General features: G+C 44.5%; 1 pseudogene; it reads left to right on the top strand.

The window, feature by feature from the left end:
- Positions 1-3,426: 3,426 nt before the first annotated feature.
- On the top strand, positions 3,427-7,666 carry LOC112262434 (annotated as a pseudogene).
- The last annotated feature ends 941 nt before the right edge of the window (positions 7,667-8,607 follow it).

Raw genomic sequence — 8,607 nt, 5'->3', positions numbered from 1 at the left:
CACTATGCCCTCAGACGAACCATCAAACAGGCATAGCGTCAATACAAGACCAAGATTAAATCCTACTACAACGGCTCAGATGCTCGTTGGACGTGGCAGGGCTTGCAAACTATTACGGCCTACAAAGGGAAACCCAGCCGCGAGCTGCCCAGTGACGCAACCCTACCAAACGAGTTAAATTCCTTTCATGCTCACTTTGAAGCAAGCAACGCTGAAGCATGCATGAGAGCACCAGCTGTTCAGAACTACTGTGTGATCACGCTCTCCGTAGCCGATGTGAGCAATTGGCCCAGCGTTGTCCGGGTTAGGGGAGGGATTGGCCAGCCGGGATATCCTTGTCCCATCGCGCTCTAGTGACTTCTGTGGAGGGTCAGGCGCATGCACGCTGACACGGTCGCCAGTTGGATGGTGTTTCCTCCAACACATTGGTACAGCTGGCTTCCGGGTTAAGCGAGCAGTGTGTCAAGAAGCAGTGCGGCTTGGCAGGGTCATGATTCAGAGGACATATGGCTCTCAACCTTTGCCTCTACCAAGTTCGTACAGGAGTTGCAGCGATGGCACGACTATAACTACCAATTGGGGAAAAAAATGGGGGAAAACGAAATAAATAATAATGTTCAGACCCTTTACTCAGTACTTTGTTAAAGAATGTATATAGCCTCGTTATTGTTATTTTATTTTTGCTCTTTTATTTTTTACTTAAGTTTATTTAGTAAATATTAAAACAACATTGATGATTAAAGGCTTGTAAGTAAGCATTTCACTGTAAGCTCTACACCTGTTGTATTCGGCACGTGTGTAACGATGTGCGCTGGGAGTCGGGAAGCAAGTACAGGGAATGAGTGCATTAATAAATGACTACAGCATAATACAAAATAAGAAACACGAACAATGCACAGACATGACACAGGAACAGAAACAATAACGCCTTGGGAAAGGAACCAAAGAGAGTGACTTATATAGGGAAGGTAATCTGGGAAGTGATGAAGTCCAAGTGAGTCTGATGACGCGCAGGTGGGCGTAATAATGGTGACAGGTGTGCGCCATAACGAGCAGCCTGGTGACCTAGAGGCTGAAGAGGGAGCACACGTGACAACATGACATATATTTTGACTTGACCCTTTGGCAGCGATTACAGCCTCGAGTCTTCTTGGGTATGACGCTACAAGCTTGGCACACCTGTATTTGGGGATTTTCTCCTATTCTCCTCTGCAGATCCTTTCAAGCTCTGCCAGGTTGGATGGGAAGCGTTGCAGCACAGATATTTTCAGGTCTCTTCAGAGATGTTTGATTGGATTCAAGTCTGGGCTCTGGCTGGGCCGCTCAAGGACATTCAGAGACTCGTCCCAAAGCCACTCCTGCGTTGTCTAGATTGTGGGGGGATTGTGCGTTGTCTAGATTGTAGGGTTGTTGTCCTGTTGGAAGGTGAACCTTCGCCCCAGTCTGAGGTCCTGAGTGCTCTGGTGCAGGTTTTCATCAAGGATCTCTCTGTACTTTGCTCTGTTCATCATTCTCTCTATCCTGAATATTCTCCCAGTCCCTGCTGCTGAAAAACATCCCCACAGCATGATGCTGCCACCACCATGGTTCACCGTAGGGATGGTGCCAGCTTTCCTCCAGACTTGAAGCTTGGCATTCAGGCCAAAGAGTTCAATCTTGGTTTCATCAGACCAGAGAATCTTTTTTTCTCCTGGACTGAGATTCCTTTAGGTGCCTTTTGGCAAACTCCAAGCGAGCTGTCATGTGCCTTTTACTGAGGAGTGGGTTCTGTTTGGCCACTCTACCATAAAAACCTGATTGGTGGAGTGCTGCAGAGATGGTTGTCCTTCTGGGAGGTTCTCCCATCTCCACAGAGGAACTCTGGAGCTCTGTCAGAGTGACCATTGGGTTCTTGGTCACCTGCCTAACCAAGGCCCTTCCCCCCCGATTGCTCAGTTTGGCTGGGCGGCCAACTCTAGGAAGAGCTTTGGTGATCCACACACAGACGTGGTACAGTAATGTACTACAACAAGCAGGCTTGACATCCCCTCCCCAAACACACACACACACACACACACACACACACACACACACACACACACACACATATATACTTCACATATTTACGCAAGGCTCATTCCATGGAAAATTAAATGTGTAGGCCTATTTGATCCGACCCCCTTGCAGACGCTCTTATCCAGAGCAACTTACAGGATTCGAACCAGCGACGTTTCAGTTACTGGCCCAACGTTCTAACCGGTGATATAAGATACCTGTCTTTTAATATTCTCTCCCATCTTCTCTAACATAGCAGAGGTTAGGTAAGTCAGATAAATGTGACATAGTAGTAGAGATTATTTACCTTGTCTGAAATATTTCCCCTTAGGGGTAAGAATGTATGGCAACACAGATAAGAGGAGAGATATCTTCCACTGTTCTCTCCACAACATGCTCTTCTGCACACTCTGTGTGTGTCTGTCTGTCCCCCCACACACACACACACACACACATTCCTAGCTGCTGCAGACCTTAGCCTTAGAGTCCAGTCTGTTTGTGCCATCATGCCGACTCCTTTGACACTCATGATGATGCCAAATGTTTGGCTTGACAATGACAGCAGTGGCGTTGGCAAGAGCACAAATGACCATGCTACAGACACCTAGGTTTATTCCTGTAGCCAACTCACACTGCACCACAAACACACACACTAACCCCTCTACCTGTATGTCCCCCTCCATCTAGGAGGAGTAACTGTGTGGGTCTCTCGGCCCCGCCCTTCTCGACCCTCATCATGCCGGAACCTGTCCGTCACTCACGGATCCCTGACCTCCCGTTGGGCAGCAGCCTGCTGTTTGAGTTCCTGCTCTTCTTGTACCTGCTGGTGGCGTTGTTCGTTTATTACATCAACATCTAAAGGAGCGCGTGGTGGTACCCATACAGTCATCCTGCCTCCTCCACGTCTCTGGTGAGTTGTAGTACAGACAGACAGACACACACACACACACACAATACATTAATATCTACAGGACCGTGTGGTGGTAACCCTATATTCATCCAGCGGCCTCAATGTCTCTGGTTAGTAGTAATATAGACACACACAGAGTCTCACACACACACACCTGCAGGCAGTCACAAACACACACACAGCCACCTGCTGCCTCTACCTCTCTGGTGAGCAAATGCACACACACGCACACACAGCGCAAAGTTTCTCTCCCTCCCCCAGGATTGCTGAAGACACAGCCCTGGATAAGAACATCCATGAGTCTATCAGCAACTAGATCGAAAAGAAGAGCGCATGGAGGATTGATTTCTCTTATTACATTCTCCTGCTATCAACTATTAACATTTTAAAATGGCATTTTACAATAAGGTTCCCTTTACAAGGGTTTTTTAAAGGGTTTATAATTAATTTAGTAATGGTTAATGAATCATTTATAAGTCCGTATGTCTCTGATGGGAATGCGTTTAGTCCTGCAACGAGCGTTTAATGCCACAGCGGTGGTCCTTCACACGAGGCGTCTCCAGCTAGATACCAGTCAGGAGGCTCCGAGCCAGACCCCCCTGCCCAGCCCCTGTAGAAGACACCTGTTGCTGGCTGAGAAGGAACACACAGGTCAGGAGGCTCACACCGTGACCCATTAGGATGACATGTAGTGGAATAGCAAAACAAGTGTCTCTCTTACTAAAATTATGATACTTCTCACTCACTAAAACTATTACAGTTTTAGTAAAGAGCCTTGATTTCCAAGATCACTGTGTCTCTAGTTCTGAACTGTCCCTGTCTCTCTGTTTCAGAGTCTCCGTTTGAGGAGGCTGTTTCCCAAAAAACTAAGAATAGGTCTCAGTTAATCCACAGAGGTCTCAGTTAATCCACAGAGGTCTCAGTTAACCCACAGTTTTACTCCTTGATGTTTAAATCACATTCCAACCCTGAAAGGGCAGTATGATCCTGTTGATACATACCATTTTGGGGGAGAGTTTCAGCGCTTTGAACTCGTCAAAACTGAATCCATTTAAGTTATTGAGAGCCTGGAAGATGAAATAAGCTCAGCCCTCTTTGCTTAATAGGAAGGAATAGAAGTGTTTGAATACAAAGCCCTTCCATGTTTTTTTTTCTTCATTCATATTGGGTTGTTTTTTTAAGCCATTGTATATGTACAGAGAGAACTTGAATTAAAAAATGTGCACAATTTATCCAATTGGCTCGTCTCACTTCATCACTACATCTGTCACTCTCGCTCTCACCATAAGGTCATGTGAAGTTGTTGATACTTTTCATAACCTATTGCACATACAAACGTGGGATTTTATGTTCTTCACTCGACTACCCATTTTTTTTAAATGTTTTTGCACCACCCTATTTTTCCCATTACTCTGTTTAAATGTCCATCATTTTTATGTACAAGAAAAAGCTTGGCCACCTTTGGGGTTTCATGTGTTGGGATAAGTGGCATTGAAAAATCTGACATGGATTATATACCCTAACCTGTGTTCTGTGTAAGAGGCGAAATTTAGTGAGAAATTGTCAGTTGTAACCCTTTTGGCTGAGGTTTTCAGGCCTCTAACAAAATATTACAAGTCATATGAGCTTAAAAGGGCTTAATTAATAACCTTTGGTGTCAAAGATGTTGAGTGAAGTGGCATTGAAGAGCCTGACATGGAAACCCATTTCATGAAGCTCCCGACGAACAGTTCTTGTGCTGACATTGCTTCCGGGGGAAGCTTGGAACTCGGTAGTGAGTGTTGCAACCAAGGACAGATGATTGCTACACACTACGTGCTTCAGCACTCGGCGGTCCCGTTCTGTGAGCTTGTGTGGCCTACCACGGAGTGATAGGCCATGACACAGGAGGCAGATGGTTGGAGTCTTACAATGTTTATTAATACCAAAGGGGTAGGCAAGAGAATGGTCGTGGACAGGCAAAAAGGTCAAAACCAGATCAGAGTCCAGGAGGTACAGAGTGGCAGACAGGCTCGTGGTCAAGGCAGGCAGAATGGTCAGGCAGGCAGGTAGAAAGTCCAGAAACAGGCAAGGGTCAAAACCGGGAGGACTAGAAAAAGGAGAAAGCAAAAAGCAGGCGAACGGGAAAACCGCTGGTTGACTTGGAAGCATACAAGACGAACTGGCACAGAGAGACAGGAAACACAGGGATAAATACACTGGGGAAAACAAGCGACACCTGGAGGGGGTGGAGACAATAACGAGGACAGGTGAAACTGTTTTGTAAACTGGTCAGGGTGTGACACTGCCAATGTTTTTCTATGGCGATTGCATGGCAGTGTCCTCGATTTTATACACCGGTCAGCAACGGGTGTCTCTGAAATAGCCAAATCCCCTAATTTGAAGGGGTGTCCACATGCTTTTGTATATATAGTGTATATCATTTTAAATAATTTGTCTGGATGTTTATTCCAGGTGGTATTGGCAGAAGTGACAGATGAAGCCCTATGTTGACTTCATGCAGAAGAACTATCCTCCAGACTTCAAGTAATCAAGCTGAGTTCTTTGATGCCAAAGAATGGACTCACATCTTTGCAACATCTGGGGCAAAATATATTTACCTCACCACATAACACCATGAAGGTAGACTGTGTGTGTGTGTGTGTGTGTGTGTGTGTGTGTGTGTGTGTGTGTGTGTGTGTGTGTGTGTGTGTGTGTGTGTGTGTGTGTGTGTGTGTGTGTGTGTGTGCAATGCATGCTCCACTAATAAGGTGTAGCCTTCCATTGAATAAAATAATCATTTCTATGATTCCACTAGATTAGGCCTATAAAAATGTATTTGTGGTTTATTGTTATTGTTCTATCTGCAGGCTTTACTCTGTGGGGTCCTGAGAACTCCTGGAACTGCAACGCAGTGGACTTGGCTCCTAACAGGACCTAGTTGGAGAAGTGTCTGGAGCACTCAGAGCCCACAGCGACCTGCGTCTGGGACTGTACCACTCTCTGTTTGAGTTGTTTAATCTGCTTTACGAGCAGGACGCTGCCAACCTGTACACTACCAACCTCTTCCCCACCACTAAGACGCTGCCCGAGCTCTATGAGATCATCAACAAGTACAAGCCGGAGCTGCTGTGGTCCGATGGAGATGGGGATGCTCCTGATAAATACTGGAACAGCACCGGATTCCTGGCTTGGCTATACAACGAGAGGTACAGTCATAGAGATAATAGACAGAATCTACCACACTCTCAAAACCTATAAGTGAAGGTGATGAAGGCAAAATGCAAAACTGGAGAAAGCAGAAAAGTCTCTGCACACTTCCAGTCAGATGCACATTTATTTTGATAATAGCTGAGCTTTCGGTCAGTCGACCTCCAACAGAGCATATCCACAAACAAAACTGGGACCAATCAGAGCGATAAAATATGATGTAATATGTTTAGGGAAATAATATACTATACGCGTTCTCTGCTTTACAATGAGATGTAGGGACTTTATGGGCTAGGACACAGATTAAGCCTAGTCCTGGACTATAACGCACTTTCAATGAAGATTGTCCATTCAACATGCTTTTTAGTCTAGGACTAGTTTTAATCTGTGTCCAGGGAAACTGTCCGTAAATGTCTAAAAATCTACACCAATCTCTTTTTGCAGTTATAGGTCTATTTAATGTGTCAGTTAATGCTATGGAGTATGATGTATGCACCAACGGTGTAAACATCACATGCTTCAGCATTTGCATTAACAACACTGGTACAGAAATTGGAATACCCCAGTGCGAGAGACCGTGGTGACCAACGTTGGGGCTACGGCAGCATCTGTACCCATGGAGGCTACTACACCTGCGATGATCGCTACCAGCCCGGACACCTGCTTTTCGATAGACAAAGGTTCCTGGGGTTACAGGAGAAACGCCCAGCTTAAAGACTACTTCACTATCGAGCAGCTTGTGGCGGTCAGTTTTAAATGGAACTGAAAAAAGCACTTTATTTTATGGTAAACAGGAGACTTAAATCATTTAGGTCACGAAGGTTATTGCACTACCATAACAAACTTTTTGTAGCTGAATCGGTCATAATCCTGTTTGCATATGATTTAGTATGACTCATAAACAGCATAATTTAACTGTAAAGTGCACTCAGTCTAAAGTCTTTTGACTTATTTTTGAAATGCTGCTGGTCCTGTATGTTTCTTGTATAACACTTCACCACGGTTTTTTGGGTAACCTAAATGCTCAACTCTACAGCATGACTTGTTTGGCTTCATTCTTCTCTCATAGACTAATAATTGTACACAAGAGTAGGACATGTATGAAGCTAATAGGAATGTATTTGATATCGAGGAGACTGAAATTTGGTTACTTTTCCAGCCCCACACAATTAAACTACGCAACTAAATTTAACAATGCAGATTCAGCTGCATGCCTGCCTATGGAAGATATTATAATATGTCATATAGCTGTAATAAAGGCTTTATGAATGCATACTTGGGGCCTGCGTGATTCAGACGTTGGTGGAGACAGTGTCCTGTGGAGGGAACCTGCTGATGAACATCGGACCTATGTCTGAAGCAGATGGGTCAGTGGCTGGGGGTCAATGGAGAGGCCATCTACAACACCACTGCTTGGAGGGCCCAGAACGACAGCATCCCAGCTAGCGCCTGGTCTATTCATACAAATAATTATTATTACTTAATAAATAATAATTTTTCCTCACTTGTTTCAGCTGTCCAGAAGGGGTTTGATGTTAGTGGAAGAAGTTTCAATTGTAAGAGGCGGAGTATGAGAACGCTTTTTTACCTCACTCCGTAATGGGTGAGGTTTGGAGTTTTTAACAAACCTCAACACCCGATGGTACACAGTGTCCAGCATATGTAATGACTCCACAGGGGCAAACATGTACAAGCTATCGCCATAGTCGATTACAAGCAAGAAGTTAGCGAAACAAGTCTCTTTCTCGCTTCAAAATATAAACATGACTTATTTTGAAAATAAAGAACTAACTTTTTCATCTAACAAGAAACCCAGGTACTTGTAAGTTGATACTCTTTCTATTTGCTTGGTGACTATACATGGAAGAGTCTGAGGTTTCATCGTAGATTTCATGAAAACCATCAACTTTGTTTTATCAGTATTGTAAAGTAACTTCAGCTGACAGAGCTGAGCCTGGACAATAGTAAAGGCATATTGCAGTTCGCCAAAGGCCTTATTCAGTGTTGCTACACAACGATAAATAATATTTTAAGTTTGGGTTAGGTTGAGGGACGATTAAACAGTCGATTTGACTTACAAGCACTGGACGACAAACACATCCACAGACAAAGACTGCTGCCATCTTGGATTCTCAGTCTATGTAGCAGGAAAGGAAGACCCAGAGTTACCTCTGCTGCAGAGGATAAGTTCAATAGAGTACCAGCCTCAGAAATTGCAGCCCAAATAAATGATTCACAGAGTTCAAGTAACAGACACATCTCAACATCAACTGTTCAGAGGAGACTGCGTGAATCAGGCCTTCATGGTGAATTTCTGCAAAGAAACCACTACTAAAGGACACCAATAAGAAGAGATATGTTCTGCATTGCATCCAACAACAACATTGACGAATACGCTGATTCGGTGAGCGAGTTCATTAGAAAGTGCATTGGCGATGTCGTACCCACAGCAACTATTAAAACATTCCCAAACC

Source organism: Oncorhynchus tshawytscha, linkage group LG11 (assembly GCF_018296145.1).
Source record: "Oncorhynchus tshawytscha isolate Ot180627B linkage group LG11, Otsh_v2.0, whole genome shotgun sequence".
Taxonomy (NCBI): Eukaryota; Metazoa; Chordata; class Actinopteri; order Salmoniformes; family Salmonidae; genus Oncorhynchus; species Oncorhynchus tshawytscha.
Note: the sequence above shows the minus strand (reverse complement) of the source record. Positions and strands in the feature narration are given on the sequence as shown.